This window comes from Felis catus, chromosome E2, assembly GCF_018350175.1.
Source record: "Felis catus isolate Fca126 chromosome E2, F.catus_Fca126_mat1.0, whole genome shotgun sequence".
NCBI lineage: Eukaryota > Metazoa > Chordata > Mammalia > Carnivora > Felidae > Felis > Felis catus.
Genome location: NC_058382.1, coordinates 2,342,301 through 2,353,720, shown reverse-complemented (window position 1 = coordinate 2,353,720; position 11,420 = coordinate 2,342,301). Strand labels below are relative to the sequence as shown.

Here is an 11,420-nt window from a genome sequence, read left to right as displayed (position 1 = left end):
GCGCTGGGCATCCTGGGACGGCTGGCAGATGGCTCCTGCTCCCGCCCCTGGGCGTCTGCGCCTCTCTCCCGAAACTCCGGGCTTTCCGACCCAGAGCCAGGACCCGCCCAGCCCGGTCAGGCCGACTGAGTCCCGCCCCGGCCTGGACGCGCCGGCTCCGAGTGCGCAGGCGCACCGTCCTCAGTCCCCGTAGGGGCCCAAGCCGGGCGAGGTCGAGGTGCGCACGCGCAGTGCACAGGCCCGCGGGCCCGATTCCCTGGTTGGGCTTGCAAGGTGAGCGGTTCGCGGGACGGAAGCGGAGCTGGCCGACTGGGTGTGCGGGCCGGAGCGCTGGGGAGAGGTCAGCAGGTCCGGGCGGGTGGGCCGGAGCCCGGGTGCCGGTGTCCTTACTTCCGTTCCTTTTATGTCTTCTCTCTCCTCCTCGTCTCATTAGGCTCTTATTGAGTGTTACAGGCACTGGGGACACACCTGAACCCGCGCAAGAGAATCCCCACCCTCATGTGGCTGACCTTCTAATACGGGAGAAACTCACTAAATACACACACACACACACACACACACACACACACACACACACACACACACACTGGGGCGCCTGGGTGGCTCAGTCGGTTGGGTGTCCGACTTTGGCGCCCCGCGCTAATACGGGAGAAACTCACTAAATACACACACACACACACACACACACACACACACACACACACTGGGGCGCCTGGGTGGCTCAGTCGGTTGGGTGTCCGACTTTGGCGCCCCGCGCTAATACGGGAGAAACTCACTAAATACACACACACACACACACACACACACACACACACACACACACACACACACACACACACACACTGGGGCGCCTGGGTGGCTCAGTCGGTTGGGTGTCCGACTTTGGCGCCCCGCGCTAATACGGGAGAAACTCACTAAATACACACACACACACACACACACACACACACACACACTGGGGCGCCTGGGTGGCTCAGTCGGTTGGGTGTCCGACTTTGGCGCCCGGTGTCTGGCTCTGTGCTGACAGCTCAGAGCCTGCAGCCTGCTTCAGATTCTGTCTCTGGCTCTCTCTGCCCCTCCCCCACTTGTTCTCTGTCTCTAAAATAAGTAAACATTAAAAAAAATTTTTTTAAATATACTGGGAAGTGACAGTTTTCTTATAAAGAGAAACAGCAGTTTGGGGCGCCTGGCTGGCTCAGTCAGAAGAGCATGTGGCTTTTGATCTTGGGGTGGTGAGTTCAAGCCCCTCCTTCGCTGTAGAGATTACTTAAAAAATAAATAAACTTTTAAAAAAGAAAAGAAAAAAAAGTTTATAGATCATTCAGTTCTATCTACCCACTTATTCCTATACTTCATCCTATGTCTTTGAATGTATTTCATTAAGTCCTATTCGAGTTTCAACCCTTCTGAAATTAGGCCTCCAACGCTTCCATGCAACTCGTCTCACCAAAGTCACCGATGACAAAAAGCATATGAGCTGGGAAATTTTCTATTGAGGAAGCTTTTTTTTTTTTAATTTTTTTTAACGTTTATTTATTTTTGAGACAGAGAGAGACAGAGCATGAACGGGGGAGGGTCAGAGAGAGAGGGAGACACAGAATCCGAAACAGGCTCCAGGCTCTGAGCAGTCAGCACAGAGCCCGACGCGGGGCTGGAACTCACGGACCGCGAGATCGTGACCTAAGCCGAAGTCGGACGGGTAACGACTGAGCCACCCAGGCGCCCCAGAAGTTTTTTAAATGCAAATATATTCCCAAAGATATTAATTGAATCGCTTATAGTAATAAAATGTTGAATGTAAACAATATGGCTACGTGTAGAAGTATGATTCAATAATGGAGAAATTTATCCCTCATACATTGCTGGTGGGAGTTTACAATGATGCAGCTGCTTTGGAAAACATTCTAGAAATTCCTCAAATAGTTAAACATAGAGTTACCATATGATCCCAGAAATTGCAGTCCTAGGTATATACCTAAGAAAAATGAAAATATATGTGCAAAGTTAGTACACAAATGTTAATAGCAACATTATTCATAGTAGCCAAAGAGTGGAAACAACCCAAGTGCCCCATATTATTCAGTCATAAAAAGTGATAAAAGTAATGAAGTGCCAACATATGCTACGTGGATGAACCTTGAAAACATCATACTATGTGAAAGAAGCCAGTAACAAAGGGGCACATATTGTATGTGACTGTTTCTGTGAAATAGCCGTAATAAGCAAATTTGTAGAGATAGGAAGCATATTAATGTTGCTTAGGGCTGATGGGAGGGGATAAAGAATGAACACTAATTTTCTCTTTGTGGCAACAAAAATACTTTCAAGTTAGATTGTGGTGAGTTATACAATCTCGTGAATATACTAAAAGACATTAAATTGTACATTTTGAATAGGTGAATGCATGGTGTGTGAATTATATCTCAATACAACTGTTAAAAATTAGTTCCGCATATTTATGTGAGTTTATTTCTGGATTCTCTTTCGTTCCATTGACCTGTGTGTATATCCCTTTGTCTATGCTAGATGATCTTGATTACATGTCCATTTTTACACTGTCTTGTACCAATAGAGTAAGCATTGATATTGGGGAGTTTCTCCCATTTTATTCTTTGTCAAAATTATTTCGGCTATTTTAGAGCCTATGCTTTTCCATGTAAATTTTAGAAAGAGCTTATCTATGTCTACAAAAGACCTCACTTTTATTTCCTTCTACTTGGCTTGGGTTTATTTTTACTCTTCTAGTTTCTTGATGTAGGAACTCAGAATAGTGACTTGAGACCTTTTATTTATTTATTTGTTTGTTTATTTATTTATTTTGAGAGAGAGAATGCACAAGTGAGTGAGGGGTCAGAGAGAGAGAGAATCCCATGAGGGGCAGAGAGAGAGAGAGAGAAGAGAGAGAGGCAGGGCTCACCTGGGTTTGTGTTTTATCCTCAGCGGGACCTGAGCTCACCCGAAGCAGGGTTCAAGCTCACCTGATGTGGGACTCAAACTTACCAACCATGAGATCATGACCTAAGCTGGAGTCAGATGCTTAATGACTAAGCCACCCTGGTGCCCAAGACCTTTTCTTATTTCTTTTTTTTTTTTTTTTAATTTCTTACATTTATTTATTTTTTGAGAGACATAGAGAGACAGAGCACAAGTTGGGCAGGGACAGAGAGAGGAGACACAGAACAGAAGCAGGCTCCAGGCTCCGAGCTGTCAGCACAGAGCCCGACGCGGGGCTTGAACTCACAAACCGTGAGATCATGACCTGAGCCGAAGTCGGACGCTTAACCGACTGAGCCACCCAGGTGCCCCAACCCTTTCTTATTTCTAATGTAAGCATTTAGTGTTATAAAGTTCCCTCTTGACACTGCCTTGATTGCACCAAACATATTTTGTTAGGTTATTGTAAAGACAACCTATATTCTTCCTCCTGTGTTTCTCCTTTACTGCTCAAACAGAACATCTCAGTATGCTTCTGACAGCAGATTATGTGAGGGACCTTTCTTCCCCCACATCAAGCAATTCTGCAACACCAGATGGGTGTCCTACAATTTAACTCCATTCTGACACCATCTACCTAAAGATAGTATCAGATCCCAGATTCAAGGCTCAGTCCCCTAAGACTACCCCTCCCCCGCCATGCCAATCACAAGCCCCGGTTGTTACTCATGCTTCTGACCAATCAGCTATAAATTAGAGGTTCCCATGACCCCCTCTGCAAATTTGCTTAATCTGCTAGCACGGCTGACAAAAGTCAGGAGAAGTTTACTTCCCATTCCATTTTATTATAAAAAGATATGACGAAGGATACAGATAAACGTCCAGATGAAGGGATGCTAAGGGCACAGTATACAGAAAAGGCCCTCTTACTGGTTCAAAGACAGACATCTCACTGTGCCCTCACATGGTAGAAGAGACAAGGAAACTTTCTGGGGCCTCTGTTATAAGGGCACTAATCCCACTCATGAGGGCTCCACCTTCATGACTTTATCATCTCCCAAAGGTCCCTCCTTCTAATACAATCACACTGGGGATTATCTTTTAACACGTGAATTTTAAGGGACATAAACATTCAATCTATACTACTGAGCAAATAAATTCTGTTCACCAGGAGAGAAAAACTGTATGGAAAATAGACTCAGTGGGCTTTGGTATCTGATTAGGTGGGGAGAAGTCAAGGATAACACTTACATTTCTAGTATGAAAAAGTCATGCTGCCAGGTGGTTTAGCTGCACAACTTCATCATAAGTCTGGTTAAAAATACACACAGTTCAGGGCACCTGGGTGGCTCAGTCGGTTAAACATCTGACTCTTGGTTTTGGCTCAGGTCATGATCTCATGGTTCATGAGATCAAGCTCCCAGTTGGGCTTGAGCTGACAGTATGGAGCCTTCTTGAGATTCTCTCTTTCCTCTCTCTGCCCCTCCCCCCTCAAAATAAATAAAGATTAAAAAAATACACAGTTCTCTGAAATAAGGTCACACAATCCTAGAGTGAATAGACTTAGACACAAAGATAATAACAAAACCAATGAAGACAGTAGCCAAAGATGAATAGAAATCTAGGTAAAATAATTGAAAATTTGAAAAAAACTAAAACACCCCTTAAATAATTAGAGGGTTCAAGTATATATTATCTATAAAACTTTCTTTACAAATATGTATTTGAAATATTAAAATACCAAAGTACTGAAAATATATTTGAGTTTTCTTCTGATTAATAGGCAATCTTAAAACCAGAAAAACAGTATAGAGAAATGTCAGTAGTAACAGCAGAACACAGGGTTAATCCTGGACAATTGCCATTAATGAAAAATAAAAACAACAAACACACTCACAGTTTTGTTTCCTTCATTATATAGATAGTATGTCAAAGAGTTACGGGTGGTGCCTAAAGTCATGGTCATGCAAGGAGTAAGAAGCTAAGATAGGGTTAGAATCCACATTGTTGTTCTTTGCCTACAAGAGGCTTGGCCATATGGGACAGGGCCTCCCCATAGTTGATCCTATTCATGTGATAACTGGTGGTCCCTTTGTGAAGAGAAGGAATGTGGCAAAGGCACCAATCTAGCTGGGTTTAGAGGAGAGGGGAGCTGGAGTTTTTTGGCATGTGCTTTGGTTCAAGAGACTTTACCGGGAGAATGACAATCTCTCGGGAAGTGGTTGGCATGGCAACTGTGGATTTGATAGAATGGGGAGGCATCAAGACGTTCCTGTAGGGGCACCTGTGTGGCTCAGTCAGTTGAACATCTGACTCTTGATTTCAACTCAGGTCATGATCCCAGGGTTGTGGGATTGAGCGCTACATTGGGCTCCATGCTGGGTGTGGAGCCTGCTTGAGATTCTCTCTCTCTCTCTCTCTCTCTCTCTCTCTCTCTCATCTCTCTCTCTCCCCCTCTTCCCAGCTCTCTCTGAAAAAAATTATATATATATATGTATATATATATATATGTAGAGAGACAGACAGACAGACATTCATGTGCTCTTAAGATGAAAAAATTGTGGTATCAAACCTCCAAGATGGCCCTCAAAGATCCTTGCCTCCTAGAATTCACACCAGTGTGTAGTCTCCATCCACACTGACTCAGTCTGGTCTATGCGACCAACAGAGTATGGCGGCATGTGACTTCTGTGACAGCCTGTAAGAGGCTTGCCCATAAAAGACATTGTAGCTTCTGGATCGCTTATTCTAGGGGAAACCAGCCACCATGTCACAAAGACAATCAGCCAGGGGCACCTGGGTGACTCAGTTGGTTGAGTGTCTGACTCTTGATTTTGGCTCAGGACATGATCCCAGGGTCATGAGATCGAGCCCTGCGTCAGGCTCCACGTTGAGAATACAGCTTGCTTAAGACACTGTCTCTCTCTCTCTCCCTCTGCCCCCTCCCCTGCTTGGGCTCTCTCTTTCTTTCTCTCTCTCAAACAAACAAACTAAATAACAAACAATCAGCCATATGGAGAGGCCTACATGGAATGGAACGGGGCCTATTGTCAAAAGCCAGCGCCAATTTGCCAGCCATGTGAATGGAGCACCTGGAAGCAGAGATTCTGGCCCCATTTAAGCCTTCAAATGACATCTTGCTTACACGCAGCTAAACTGCTCCTGAAACCCTGACTCACAGACACTGTGAGAGATGGTAAGTGCTGACTATTGTTTAAGCCATTAAGTTCTAAGGTAATATGTTATGCAGCAGTAGGTATCTAATGCAAGCATCAAAGAAATTAAAATCATGAGACCACATCAAATAATAAAAAATAGATCCAAATGACCCAACACATCAGAGTACTATTAAAATTAAACAAAGAGATATGAAAGAGAACTACTATGTATAGGGAAAAAAAATAGTCATTCTTTTATTTAAAAAAAATTTTTGTAAATGTTTATTTTTGAGACGGGGGGGTGGGTGGGGCAGAGAAAGAGAGGAAGACACAGAATCTGAAGCAGGTTCCAGGCTCCGAGCTGTCAGCACAGAGCTGGATGTGGGGCTTGAACCCACGAACAGTGAGATCATGACCTGAGCCAAAGTCGGACGCTTAACCAACTGAACCACCCAGGCACCCCAGTCATTCTTTTAAAATAACCATGTAATATTTACAATCAATCATTTATAGATGAGGGAAACTTTAATAAATCTTCAAAGTACAAGTATTACAGATAGCATTGATTCATCACACTCTATGGTATAACAAATTACAGGATATTTTTTAATATCCTCATAGACTTCTACGGAAAAATAAAGATGAACATTCATAATTTAGGGTAGGAAAACAACTTTTGAGCAAAAAAAAAAAAAGGTAGAGAGGATCAATGAAAAACATTGATTTGCCTCAGTACATCACAATATAAATTAGCTACACGATAAAAATATTTCCTAACTTAAGATTCTAGCCCAGACTCTGCCCCTAAAATGATCCTCCATGTTGCCACTTGTATGTCTAACAAACACGTCAAACTATCGCATTCGAAACCAAGCACCCAATCTCACCCCCGAAGATGTGCTCCTCTCCGTGCGTGTTTTCCTCTCGGTTGGTGATGTTTGTTCTTCCAGTTACTTGTCTCAGGATTCCCTGGAGTTATCCTTCACTACTCCCAGTCTCTTGCTACTCCACCCAGTAAATCTGTGAATCCCGTTAGCTCCACCTTTAACATATATACAGAATCCAATCCCTTCTCCCATGCCCCTCTGGTACCATTCTATTCCTAGATCAGGCCTGACGTGCACATCCAGTGGGAGGGGTAGATGGTGGGCCTGGAGCCACAGTCACTTATAGGAAATGTAGTCCTGATCCCACAAGTCGAGACAAGTAGAGAAGGCAGCCCCCTTTGTCTGCCTGAGATCTAAGTCCAGTCAGGCCGCACCAGCTGGCCATTCTACCCGCCCGTACTTGGGGACCCGGGACTCCTTGCCTTCAGCGCCTTAGGGCTTTGTGGCCCAGCTCAAATGTGTTCCCAGGTAGGTCATCTCTCTGCCTAATGCTCACAGCCACAGGAGTTCCAGCCAACCCACCCACTCTACAGGCCTGTCCAAAGGTCCTGATGTTAATTCTATTCTCTGTGGTCATTTCTGGGATATGTCTGGAATGGCCCAGTGACCTTCTTCTCTTCAAACCCTCACACCCTATCTCTTCCAGATCCCAGCCCTGTTTCCATGAGGGCTTGTGACCTCTGCGGTATCATGAAGCAAATGTCTGTCTCCGAATATGCATTCTCCAAGGTTTCACCGTATTGGCTCATCCACAATTCAGAGGGCGGAGGTAGCATGGCCTCGCCCACAGGTACGTAGGTCTTGTTTGGTGGAAATACCAACTCCACTCCTCTTCCACACTTTGCCCCCACGAACTCCAGTCACTTCATTTCCCCAAAACTGTTGTTTGTCAACTTAGCAAATCGGTGCTCTGCGTTGGTTCCTCCTCTCTGCTCTGCGGTGTGTAGTGTGTCTTCCAAGGGAAAGCCACTGCGAAGATAGAATCTCACTTATTTCCCTTCTCTCAGGGATCAAAGTCTTGCACTACTTGCTGTCCAACATCTGAAAAGACTTGTTTCCTACACATTATCTAGCTTCTTGTTTAGAATGCGATGGCAGGTGTAGTGCAATTACACTATCATAGTTCAAAGCAGACAATCCTCCCTGCTTTTTGAGCATTTCCCTATGTTTTTTGGCACAAGAAGATATCCTATACTCATTGTGTACGTTCCCTGCCCCAGTCCTGAGATCAGATACTTCTCCAGGAAGCTTTGGTTTCTTTTTTTTAGAGAATGATAGAATGATATTTAGAAACCAAGGTCTGGGCATTAGGTTTATGCTCATTGCTACAGGGCATCATTGCTTCCAGGCCCATTCACCAAATAGAAAATACAAAACACATTTTTTTTTTCCAGAATAAATAGTAAGACTTTAATGAAGAAGTTTAAGCTTTTTTATTTTAGAACTTTTTGAGTTACAGAAAAACTGCAGATAGTTCAAAGTTCCCAAATGCCCTGCACCTACTGTTAACACTTTACTTTAGTATGATGCTTTTGTTAGTTATCGAGCCAACATTGATATATTATTATTAACTAATGTCCATACTTTACTCATACATAGTTTTCTTAGTTTAAAAAAACACTTGAGGGAGAGAGAGACAGAGACAGAGAGACATTTGTGCGCACATGCCTGTGGAGGAGGGGCTGAGAGCGAGGGAGAGAGAGAATCCCAAGTAGGCTCCCGGATGTCAGCGCAGAGCCTCACTCGAGGCTTCATCTCATGAACCGTGAGATCACAACCTGAGCCAAAATCTAGAGTCAGATGCTCAATGCACTCAATCGCCCACGTGCCCCATACACCCACATTTTTCATCATGAGTTTATACCAGTTGAACATCACAGTTTCTTTCTCACCTTCCATCATCTTCTAGATCTCTCTTGTCCCACAGTAAAACACTGGCTCCCATCAATACATTTATTCATTCATTTAATTCTATGGTACATATAAAATAGTTTCCAAATCACTACACCTATGTTATGACAAAAACAGATCTTCTAAATTGAGTTCAGAAGTTGCTTGCAGTTTTTTGTCTTTATATATTATCAGATATATATATATATATATACAAGGTTGTAAACATTCTCTGCCTGTCATTTGTCTTTAACCTTTGCTTACAGTGTATTTTGCCACACAAAAGTGCTTTAGTTTTACGTTCTCAAAGGTAGCAGTCTTAAGTTTGGATTTTTGTATCATTGCTACAAAGTCTTTTCACATATCCAGGCTGCAATGGAATTCAACTCTGTACGTTTCTGGTACTTGTATGAATTTAGACCTCTGAGCAATTTGTTCGAGTTTATTCTCTTGCATGATTTGAAGTATGAACCCAATTTTATTTTTTTCTAAATGACTATCCAGTTATTCCCCAAGGTTATTTATTAAAAAGTCCATTTTTGGGGTGTGTGGGTGGCTCAGTCGGTTGAGCGTCTGACTTCAGCTCAGGTCATGATCTCACCATTTGTGAGTTCAAGCCCTGTGTTGGGCTCTGTGCTGATAGCGCGGAGCCTGGAGCCTGCTTCGGATTCTGTTTTCCTCTCTCTCTCTCTCCCTCTCAAAAATAAAAATAAATATTAAAAAAATAAATTATGGAAACTGTTTAGAATGTTTTACTATCTGGAAGGTTTAGCACACCTCAGCTTTTCTTTTTCAGAGCATTCCTATTCCTAGGCATTCTTTTTTTTTTTTTTTTTTTTTTTGGACATTTTTATCAACTTATCTATTTCCAAGGAGGAAAACAGTATTGGCATTTTTATCGGGTTTAAGTTAAATTTCTAAGTTAACTTGGAGGGGAAGACATCCTTGAGATGTGCAACAATGTAGACACGGGCAAATGTCAGATGAAACGATTCAAAAGAAGATGAGATTACATGGTGTGAGGGAAACAAGACCAGTTGGAGAGACAGGAGCTCTGGACTCCAGGCCGGCTCAAGGACAACTGTACCACGTGGGCAGAGTAAGGCTTCCTCACTCAGGGATCAGGCCTCACACCGCCTGACCAGCATCCAGGACATGGGAAGCTCGACCACACTGGACCATGCTGTTTGGGGATGCGTAAGGTCTAGGAACTTTTCAGACTTGCACACAGAGATCCAACTGCCTGTGGTTCTGGGGGACTCGGCCTAGAGCTGTCCCCCACAAGCGGAAACTCCTTGTCATCTTGTTTAAAACATTTTTGCTGGGCATCCATCTGGCTCAGTGGGAAGAGCATGCAACGCTTGATGTTGGGGTCTTGTGCTCAAGCCTCCTGAGTTGGCTGTAGAGATTACAAATAATAAAAAAACAGGGGCACCTGGGTGGCTCAGTCCGTTGAGCCTCCGACTTCGGCTCAGGTCATGATCTCACGGTGCCTGGGTTCCAGTCCCACATAGGGCTCTGTGCTGACAGCTTGGAGCCTGGAGCCTGCTTTGGATTCCGTGTCTCCCTCTTTCTCCGCCCCTCCCCCGCTCACACTCTGTGTGTGCCTCTCTCTCAAAAATAAAGACATTAAAAAAATAAAATAAACTTACAAAACGATTTTGGGGGTTGCTGGGTGGCTCAGTCGGTTGAGCGTCCGACTTCGGCTCAGGTCTCGATCTCGCGGTCCGTGAGTTCGAGCCCCGCGTCAGGCTCTGGGCTGATGGCTCGGAGCCTGGAGCCTGCTTCCGATTCTGTGTCTCCCTCTCTCTCTGTCCCTCCCCCGTTCATGCTCTGTCTCTCTCTGTCTTAAAAATAAATAAATGTTAAAAAAAAAAATTAAAAAAAATGTTTTTGCTTATTCCGCACTCTCCTTCATAACCTACATTTATTTCAACATATGTAATGACGTTTAAAGTTAGTTACCGGATAAACTCGGGAGTTTTTCTCCTTCCGAAACTTCTGGTAAAGTGGCCGCTCCGCGCGGAAAACGATGATGTAACGAATGAGACACTTTGACGGTCACACACGAGCGTGTTCCCGGAGTGGCACGGTCCCAGTCAGACCCAACGACAGGTCCGAACCACACGACACACACCGCAACGGCCACGCAAGACGCGATCGCACACACACTAAGCACCTGATGAGCAAACCCGCCCGCAGCCACGCGGGGACTTGAACACTCTCCCTCTAGGCACACCGGAGCCACGCCCACCCCGAAACATCGCGAGATCCGGCTTTGAGGCCAAGCTGTGCCTCTGCGCCCAGAAACTACGTTTCCCAGAAGAGACTGCGGCGTTGGCCCACTCGCGAGGCAGCGTCCGCGGGGCGTTGTGCGCCTGCGCCATCTTCCGGCTTCAGGCGGCGGGTCCGCCGATACCGAGGAGGAAGCGAACCCGGGCCTGCGGGGAGCGCGGCCACGGTGGCACCTGGATTCGAAGAGGAGGCAGGTGAGGGGCTCTGGAGCTTGCCAGGCTCTCCGGGGTCCGTGCGGGAGCGGGCGCCACGGCCG

General features: G+C 45.0%; 2 long non-coding RNA genes across 4 annotated transcripts; one reads left to right on the top strand and one right to left on the bottom strand.

Annotated features, from left to right (window-relative positions):
• Positions 1 to 19: 19 nt before the first annotated feature.
• Positions 20 to 10,308, top strand: LOC111558124. Of its 3 annotated transcripts, none has more exons than XR_002738703.2 (3): positions 20 to 273; positions 5,944 to 6,130; positions 7,626 to 10,308. It is a non-coding gene; the product is annotated as an uncharacterized LOC111558124 (long non-coding RNA). The 3 variants fall into 3 exon arrangements; XR_006590665.1 differs by having other exon boundaries at positions 237 to 340; XR_002738702.2 differs by lacking the exon at positions 20 to 273 and having other exon boundaries at positions 5,373 to 6,130.
• Positions 6,596 to 11,367, bottom strand: LOC102900527. The gene is made up of 2 exons (XR_441978.5): positions 10,835 to 11,367; positions 6,596 to 7,948 (listed from the first exon to the last, which is right to left on the bottom strand). It is a non-coding gene; the product is annotated as an uncharacterized LOC102900527 (long non-coding RNA).
• Between the last annotated feature and the right edge of the window lie 53 nt (positions 11,368 to 11,420).